General features: G+C 43.0%; 1 pseudogene across 1 annotated transcript; it reads right to left on the bottom strand.

The window, feature by feature from the left end:
- Positions 1-8,152: 8,152 nt before the first annotated feature.
- On the bottom strand, positions 8,153-9,012 carry LOC308429967 (large ribosomal subunit protein uL30-like; annotated as a pseudogene). The gene has a single exon. The product of its transcript is annotated as a large ribosomal subunit protein uL30-like (transcript).
- Positions 9,013-9,778: the final 766 nt, after the last annotated feature.

The following is a 9,778-nucleotide window of genomic DNA, read 5'->3' as shown; positions in this document are numbered from 1 at the left end:
TTTTAAAAATGATTTAATTTAGGAAAATTTTTATTCATCTCCACCCAGCACCCCCCCCCCCACACACACACCTTATATCTGCATGCAGGTCTGCACTGAGTATGTGCTGTACCCCATTGGGACGGAAAGGAGCGCTGAGTCTCTGGGATTGGGGGTGAAGATAAGAAAGATTTTAATTCTTTGTCATAAACACTCGTTTTATAAGACTTGTGGTTTGAATATGCTTGGCCCAGGGAGTGGCACTATTAGGAAGTGTGGCCTCTGTTAGAGTAGGTGTGTCACTGTGGGCCTGAGCTTTAAGAACTTTCATTCTGACCTCCTGGAAGCTGGTCTTTTCCTGTTTGCCTTTGGAACAAGATGTGGAACTCTCAACTCCTCCTGCACCATGCCTGCCTGGACACTGCCATGGTCCCACCTTGATGATACTGGACTGAACCTCTGAGCCTGTGAGGCATCCCCAATGAAATGTTGTCTTCATAATAGTCGCCTTGGTCATGGTGTCTGTTCACAGCAGTAAAATCCTAACTAAGACTCTTATTTGATGTTTTTTTACACACTGGGGATTGAACTGAGTTTTCTGGGAAAAGCAGCCAATGTATCTAACCAAAGAGGCGGGGAAGGTCACTTCTCTAATCCAAAATACTGCTTGTTTATTTTTAAAATATTTTATTTTATCCCATGTGTATGAGTATTTTGCCTACATGTGCATCTATGAACACTTCATGTATGTGAACCGCCAACAGAAGCCAAAATGTGTGAGACTCCCTGGGATCAGGTTACAGATGGTTGTCACCTGCCATGTGGGTGCAGGGAACTGAACACTAGCCCTCTCTCTGTAAGAGTCCTGTGAAAAACCTCAGTGACAATAAGTCTTTTCTATCTGTGCTCTTGGTTCTGAGAAGATAAACATTAGAAATAGATTATATTTACCTAACAATTTATGTTTGTAGTTGTATTAAACTTTCTTTTAAAAAATTGTATTTATTTTTATTTATATGAGTACACTGCAGCTGTCTTCAGACACACCAGAAGAGGGCATCAGATCCTGTTACAGATGATTGTGAGCCACCACGTGATTTCTGGGGAATTGAATTCAGGACCTCTGGAAGAGCAGTCAGTGCTCTTAACTGTTGAGCCATCTTCCCAGCCCCTGTATTAATATTCTTTCTAATATATTAAATGTGGAGTTAGATATTAGATATCCAATATATCATATAAGAAAAATAAACCATTCCCTTTTTACACTTGATCTTAGCCAAAAGGCTGAGAATCGATAACTGTTCCCTTTTAAAGTTAGTTTTGTCAGGATATATTGGGTTGAGGTTTTCCTAGCAGACCTTGAGTGACATGACTCGGTTTCTCTTATTAAGAAGCAGACACTTTAGAGTCGTTGGCAAGTGAATGGTTAACTAAGGAGAGAGAATGGTGAGGTCTGTACTGGGATATAATTACAGGAGTAAAGAGAGGCCTTGTGATCAGCACTGAAAAGTCTCTTGCTTTTACTGATGACATGGAAAAGGAGGACTAGACCAAAGAGATGGAGAAGGAATAGCCAGAGAGAATTAATAAAGCCAAGTGGCTATTTTTGTTGGACTAATTGGACCATATCAGTAAACCACTCTAATCAATTCTCTCTTCTCCCCCTCCCCTCTGTGTGTGTGTGTGTGTGTGTGTGTGTGTGTGTGTGTGTGTGTGTTGTGTGGGTGGGTGTACACACACACAAATAACTGAAGCTCATCAGTTTAAAGAATGGAAGCAGCAGCAGCCCATGAGGCTGAGCTCACTGGGGAGTAAACTGGGGAAAGCAAGTAGAACAGCAGAATTCTTCTCTGCACTTCCTCACTGCATTATTCTCCTGCTGCCACAGCTGGGACCGTCTAGCGCCACAGCTGACTACAATGCATTAGACCTAAAAAGTCTTCCAAAATAAACTGTTGATAAGAGACATCAAGTTATTTTGGAAATGCATAGGCTTACTCCTATTGCAATTTACATGCACGCTCACTTTTAAGAAAATTAAAGTGGTTCACATCTTTAAATCTCAGCGTGTAGGAGGCAGAGACAGACGGACAGACCCCTGTGAGTTCAGGGCCTGGGCTGGTTTACATAGTGAGTTCCAGGTCATCCAGGGCTTCATTGTAAGACATTGTCTGGGGGTGGTAGTGGACTGTTTGTGTAGTCTATTAATGGTGTGTGTGTGTGTGTGTGTGTGTGTGTGTGTGTGTGTGTGTGTGTGTCCATCCATGTCCCTGCCTTGCACCTGTGGCAGTTAGGGGAGAAGTGGCTCTGAGATCATGAAATGGGAGAGCTATCCCTGCCTCTTACTGGCTGTAGCACCCAGGAGAGCAGGACTCACGTCACACCTGGACAACAAGCACAGTACAGCTAGCCCTGGTGGCTATCCCAGAAGGCACAGGGGATCTGGCCCCAAGGCCAGGCAATCTGGAGAGCTGGCCCTGCCCCTTGCTGGCTGCAGTATTGGGTGAGCTGGCTGGGGCAGTGCTGGGGAGCCCACCCTGGTGGTGGGATGTGGAAGATCTGCCAGGCTCACCAACTCAGCTACCTCCCAGGCCCAGGTCTAGGGTTATGAGTTGGCCACCCCAACATCTACCCCATTTATGAACTGCTGGAGTACATGAAGGGGCCAGTCCTGCAGATCCAAAGCTTTAGGGTCTCCATGACCACAGGACAGGAGAGGAGTCCCAGTGAAGATCCAGTATTGATAGTGTAGCTGAAACCAGAGGCCTCGCTGGTACCAGACCAATGGTTCCTTGCAATGACCATTTGCAAATAAAGACCCGTGGACACACGTTCTGTGACACACAGACACACTACAGCTTCCACAGCAAGACGAATAGATGGGGAGATGAGGAGGGTTGGGGCGCATGATGTGAAATTTACAAAGAATCAACAAAAAATTTTAGAAAAAGAAAAAGAAATTGCACTGAAGTTTAACACTACCAGATCTCAGGTAAGGCTGGTCAGAAAGTTCTTTTTTTTTTTTGAGGTGCCAGCAGAGGGCAGTCGACCCCAAACTTGAAGTTTAGTAATCAGTTTTCCTCACTGAAAGTACTAACAGGCTTTCAGGTTCAGTTTGAGGAGATAGCAACTGAAAACCAGTAAGCACACAGAGATTTGCTTAGCATGCAAGGAGCTCTAGGTTAAATCTTGCCTAAGCCCCTCCCAAAGATTATTGTCAGTAGGTTTGCCCAGGAGAAAAGGTATATGAAAATGTTAAAATGTTTTCAAAGGTTTATTACTTATTCTATATTCTTACATTAGATAGCAAATTTATTTATTTATTTTTATTGTATGTCGTGATGGATGCTGTTGCTCAGGATTGGAATCAAATATTTTCCTTATATGTTGCCCTTCTTGTTTTGTTGGGTAAGAGGCATTCATAAACAAAATAGGGTCAAATACGTTTTGTGTTACATTAAATATCTTCAAAGGACAGGATTAATTTTGCTAAAAACAGAGAGCTTCCTGGCAGAACAAGACCTTACAAAAGAAGCTTAGGGTCTGAATTTTCACCTTAAAATGGTGGATTACGTTTATGCATCTTCCTTTCCTCCCTCTTAAAAAGACATTATGCTTTAAAAGCCAATTCCACAAAGACTAGACAGAAGGACAGGAGAACACAACCATATTTAGGAACCTGGGATGGGGTGTCGGGTAAAAATAGGTCAGTAATATGTTTAGCAGAACCAAGCAAACAGAATCACAAGCTAGCACTGGGAAAACCCAGCCCAGCTGTGTCACATAGCAAAATCTTCAGAGGAGTTTCCAGGGTTTTAAGGTATGCCTAGGAGGGCAGAGGAATGCCAAGGAGAGCTAAGAAAGACTGGGGAGAAAGTGGTTTAAAAAGAAGCAGGAGTCCCAGGTCCTTGCCGACCTGGCAGGTGTTTTGGTGCTTATTCTCACCGAGGGGAACTAAAGGGTCCCTCCAACCCCTGCTAGGTGCTTACCCAGGTCAGTTCCCAGAACAGAGCAGCTAGACTTCACCCTCCAGGTGGAAAGACTCTTCCCTTAGGGCCTCTGGCCATCTATAAAGAGAAATACAGGTTGCTTAACTGTTTTAAGAACAGGGTTGGACTGTGTAGTCCAGGCTGGCCAGAAACTCATAAACTCCTGCCTCTGCTTTTAAGTACTGGCATTACAAGTGTGAGCCGCCATGTGCAGCTTGCTCGTTGACTCTTAGGAGAGTCCTAAAGCCACTATAAACTGAACCTGGCATCAGCTGGTAATGCCTACAGAACATCACAGTTGAATCTAGCTTCCGTAAAGCTTCTTGGAACACCTTTAACCAACAGCTGGCAAAACCACCTAACCAGAGCCTACTTTCTAATTGTAGTATTGACTATCTCATATAGCTTAGTACTACTGCAGGGGAAATGAATATCGCCCCCATCCAGTTAAAAAGTCATTCAGTGATGCCTGGCACCTTCTCCACATCACCGAAACACAAGCTTTAGATGCAGGTAGGTGCTGGTTAGTTTTTTTTTTTTTTTTTTTTTTTTGTCAGCTTATCACCCAGGAAGAGAGAACCTCAGATCAGCCTGTGGGCAAGTCTGTGCTGCATTTTTTTAATGACTGATGTGAGGCCATATGGCCTGCTGAGGGTAGTGCGACTCCCAGGTAGGTGGTCCTAAGTTGTGTAAGAAAGCTGAGTGAGCCATGGAGAGCAAGCCAGTAAGCAGTGCTTCTCTGTGCCCTCTGTTCTTGCCCCTAAGGTCCTGACTGAGCTCCTGCCCTGGTTTCCCTTCATGGTGGGCTGTCACCTGTAAGCTGAAGCGAACCCTTTCCTCTCCATTGCTCTTGGTCACGGTGTTTATCAGGACAGAAAGCAAACTAGAACAAGGTAATGCTCAGTACCATCACTGCAGAGATCCTTGATGCTATGATGTATGCTGCTTAACATGAGAGTCCAGAGACAGTGCTTTCGGTTCTTATCTGCACTTGCTTCATCTTGAACAAGACTTGGCTTTCTTAGTTTTCCCTATGAGTTCTACAAATGTATCTTTGAAGATACTTATCCTACCTCATACACATATTCTGCAAAGCATGGTAAACTAAGAAGGAGAAAATAAACTGCAACCCATTCCGTCTGGCCAAATTTCTTTTCATGTGGGATGTTCCATTCTATAGTCCTGGCAGACATCCCTAAGCACTGAGTTCCTCAGGACTTTACACACGGACTTCCAAATGGCCCATAACCTATTGTGGAAGAAAGAGTCCAGATGTGACAATTCTTTATCAGAAGGACAGTCCCCAATATGGTAGCTCTTTCTTTGTGTTTGTTTCTTAATTTTTCAAAACGAAATATTCAGATACAAATCCCCAGATGAAAACATTTTAAAAGCCATTTTAAATGGGAAGCATGAAGCAGGGTTCTAAAGCACTGAGCTCTATTTCTTATTCTGGATGACAGATATGAAAAGGGACTTATATCATCATCTTCATCTTCATCATTGTTATCATCATCATCTTTTGAAAAGCTTTTAGGTATATGATTCATCTTATGATTTAAGAGAATTACAGGATAGAAAGCTATCATTCCCAAAATGTTACACACACTTTACTTTGCTTTTAAATAATGTAAATATAAATTGACATCTCATGAAACCATGGCAAAATATAATAGTGAGGAAGGGGTTTCCAGGCACAAGAGACAAGGACCTGTTTGAAAGGGATACAGGAGTATTTAAGTCAGGGCAAGAAGGCTTGAGAAGAGTCTGGCATGGACCAATACCTGAAGATACACTGGAAGGAAATTATCCTGTGCAGGAAAGCAGTTCGTGTTTTGGTTTGATGGGAGAAGCTACCCATTCATTAGTCCTGTGTTTGTGTACTTGTTTCCTGGCATACTGGTGGCTCTCCTCATGAAACTCTAAATGGAGCCTCAATGGAGGAAGTAGCTCCGAGGGATGGGCCTTGGCGTTTTTTTTTTTTTTTTTTTTTTTTTTTTTTTTTTTGTTTGTTTGTTTGTTTGTTTTGTTTTTGTTTTGTTTTGTTTTGTTTTTTAAATAGCACAGTTTAGTTTGAGTTTGGTCTCTACTTCCTGTTTCATCAAGTCTAAAGAGCACCGGTTGTCCTGTTCCCACCCACAGGTCTTTCAGGTAGACTGGACCCTCTCAAACTACAAGCCCACCTCTCCCCAAGTTGTTTTTTTTGGGGGGGGGTGGATAATTTGGTCACTGTGAGAAGAGGCAGATTAGTGTGCATCTTGGGATGATTTCAAATTCAAAAGATACAAGGTTACAGAATCATCTAGGTATAAAATTTGCTAGAACTCTAAGAGAATAAAATTCATGGGGACACAGACCTTTGATTTTAGCACTCAGGAGACAGATGCAGATGGATTTCTATGAATCGAAGGCCAAACTGGTAGAATTCCTATGCAGGTTATATAGTAAGACCCTGCATCTAAAGATAACAAAAAGACTGCCCTCAGATGTCCCTGAAACACTAATTTTCAACGACTAATAGAGAATGTTCACAACAGTTTGAAGGGAAAGTTTGCACTTCAAGAATTTTAAACTCAACTTATTTCCCTGTTGAGTGTAATTAAAACAGAAAATGACCAAATATGCAAGAGTCCCTTAAAATATTCTCAAGTCATTACTCTGAGCAATTAGAAATAATTTGACTTAAGTTGAGGATTTTATAATTTAATGTGTTTTGCTTTGTTTTGCTTTTGTACTTGAGACAGTGTGTAACTATGTCGCTGTGACTGACCTCACATTTACTATAGAAGCCAAGCTGGCTTCAAACTCATAACTCTTCTCCATTGACCTGTCGAGACTACACAGTGCCATGCTTGTCTGAGAGAGTGTGTGTGTTTGTGTGCGTGTCTGTACATGCACGCATGCGATTTTTTTACCAGAAAGTTCCTCGATCATCATAATACCAACCTGGGTATTATGGAAACCACATGGAAGTGACTTGTTTGTTGCTGGAGATCCTGGATCTCTTATGCAATAACATGGGTCCCAACAAGGTGGGGATGCTGTGGTGAGAGGCTGGGCTGAGCTGGAGGGAGTTTCTAGCAGAAGGCCAAGATGTTGGCTCATTTGTGGCTGAAAGGAAGGTAGAATATACCTTGGGAGAAGACTCTGAAGCTCCTGGCCAGAGGGCACTTGCCTTTGAGGAGCGGTATAGGCATCTGGGGGGCTTCTGAAGGACTGAGGCAGTAATGAGCATGTGATTGCCCCGAGAGAGGCCAACCTGAATGAGCCACAGATAGCATCCAATACATGAGTTCGAGCCCTCATGACAACTGTTCGTTATTCTGCAATTATCTTTGAGACTGCTCTCCGAGTGGAAGACTGCTACAGAAGTACCTGTGTGAGGCACAGCAGGAGCTACAAGCACTCTATGCTCTCTAGGCTCTTGTAGTAGTGACTTTAGAACAGCCTGCCATCCTGCACCGGATGTTCTCTGATGCTCCATATGACGAGGACGTGGTGAAAGAAGATGGCTTCCTTCTACAGACGCGGTGAAAGAAGATGGCTTCCTTCTACAGACGCAGTGAAAGAAGATGGCTTCCTTCTACAGCCAGGAGAGAGGCAAGGACTCTGCTGAGCAGCAGGGTGAGGGTGTGGCCCTTAAATCTGTCACAGCATTTTTCAGTTGGCTTCCTGAGGCTGAGGACCAGAAGTCTGATCACAACAGATGGGTGGGACAGGGGGAACTGGAGCCATGGACACGTAGATGACCCAGCCAGCCAGCCATGTGGACTGCAGCCTATATACATATATATATGTAGTCTTGAAATTTGGTGTGTCTTTGTGCGGAGCGGGAAGGGACACTCCTACCTGTCTCTAGGGTCCCTTCTGAAATCACTCTTGGGGGATTGCTGTCCTCGCTGCTGGGGGCATATGCTCCAGCCCCTGCACCACCCCTGCTGCTGCCTGGGCAGGGAGGGGAAAGGGGGCGCACGATACCTGCAATTATTAAATATGAATTCAATTTTTTAAAAAAGTGACTTGTTCCTGTTAGTGTGGATAGGGATCATGTGAGAATCTAAGACCTATTGTAGATTTCTACTTCTCATCCTAAAATATTTTACTTCATAGACCCAAGGAGCCTTGGAATTTTCATTTCTTCTAAGATATGTCTTCTTCTTTTTTTTTTTTTTTTCAACCTGTGACTGTTTATTAACTGACCAGATTATAAAAATCCATGGGCAACACCTTAGTTCATACGTCTGATAAGCCTGTTTATCTGGTCTTCCCTGTTGCCAGCATCTCCACCTTCTACAAAGTGAGTTGTCTTTTTCTTCATTCCACCTCGTGGGGAGGATAATTTGAAGGGCCACAGGAAGTTATTTGCTTCCTTGAAGTGTTTCCCAACTGTATAGATCTCATGAATTAGATCCTCCATGCAAATGATGCCAAATTTACCAAGAGATCGAGCAATCAAGGAATTATCTGTCAAGGCAATCCACTTTTTATTAATTTTGCCATAGCCCCACTTGTAAATGAGCTCATTTACTGACTTCAGGTTGGGGTACCCCCACGCAATGTATGGTTCCACAATCCTCAGCATGTTAATTGAGGCCTTGTTGAGCTTAACAAAGGTACCGTTGAAGATCTGTCGAAGACGTAGAAGCTGCAACACACCTTGTGCACCTTTGGGCTCACTCCATTGATACCCCGGATTCTGATGACAAATGCCAATTTTGGTTCTGCAGGAACCTAGAAGTTTCCAGCCTTCGTGCCATCCTAGCCATCCGATCTCAGTGCGGTACAACTGCCTGTACTCCTTGTGACAATGCTTTGCCTTCTCATAGATGAGCTTCCTCCTTGCCTTCCGCAGTGTCTTCAGGGCAAACTTCTTCCTCAGGCGCTTCACCTTCAACTCTGCGAAATTCCTTCGCTTTTTCTTAAGGGTTTCTGGCACAGCCGGAACCTTTTTCTTGAGGGTTTTTGGCACAGAAGTACCCTTTTTCTTAAGGGTTTCTGGCACAACAGCAACATTCTTTTTCTTCTCTGGAACAGCCTCCATGGTTGCAGCTGGAAAAGGAGAGCGAAGATATGTCTTCTTAAAAATGGATTGATTTTGTTATTTGGCAATTTCATGCACATGTATGATTTACTTTGATGGTTGTCTCCATCCTTTCATTTCTCTCTCCCATCCCTGCCCACCTCTGCCTCACTCCTACTGGTCCTTTGCCCAGATTCATGACTTTTGGTTTTGTTCTGTGACTCATTTGGTTTAACCAGGACCATCCGTTCAGCTGTTGATTGGAACGATCATTGAACTGGGGTCATCAGTGGTTAAATTACTAAAGGCAAAAAAAAAATTTTTAATTTTTATCTCATATTTCAGGATTTCAGACTGGATATGAAGGTGAATCATATATTATAGTGTAAATAATATAACAATTAACTTAGTTTTCACAGTTACAAAAGAACTGATATGAGGTGTGGTTTGTAGCTCAGTTGGTATGGTGTTTTTCTAGCACACAAAGTCCTGAGTTTGATCCCAAACACTACACATAGTGGTGCGTGCCTGTAATCCCAACACTCTGGAGGTAGAAGCAAGAGGATCAGAAGTTCAAAGTCATCCTTGATCCATACAGTAAGTTTGAGGCCAACCCAAGCAGTATGAACCTCTGTGTCAAAAAACAGAAGAAAAAGAAAACAATGTATTAGGTAAAGGAAGAGAAATTACCTGAATATTTGTTTTCTGTAATTGAGGAGTGAAGGAAATAAGGGGTTTTTAAATAGGAAATATAGATGGGAAACTCCAGACCTTTCCTGGCCTTTCATTA

The sequence above is a fragment of the Micromys minutus genome (genome assembly GCF_963924665.1).
Source record: "Micromys minutus genome assembly, chromosome: 14".
NCBI classification, from domain to species: Eukaryota; Metazoa; Chordata; class Mammalia; order Rodentia; family Muridae; genus Micromys; species Micromys minutus.
The sequence above is the reverse complement of the archived record's forward strand: the minus strand, read 5'-3'. Positions and strand labels throughout refer to the sequence as shown.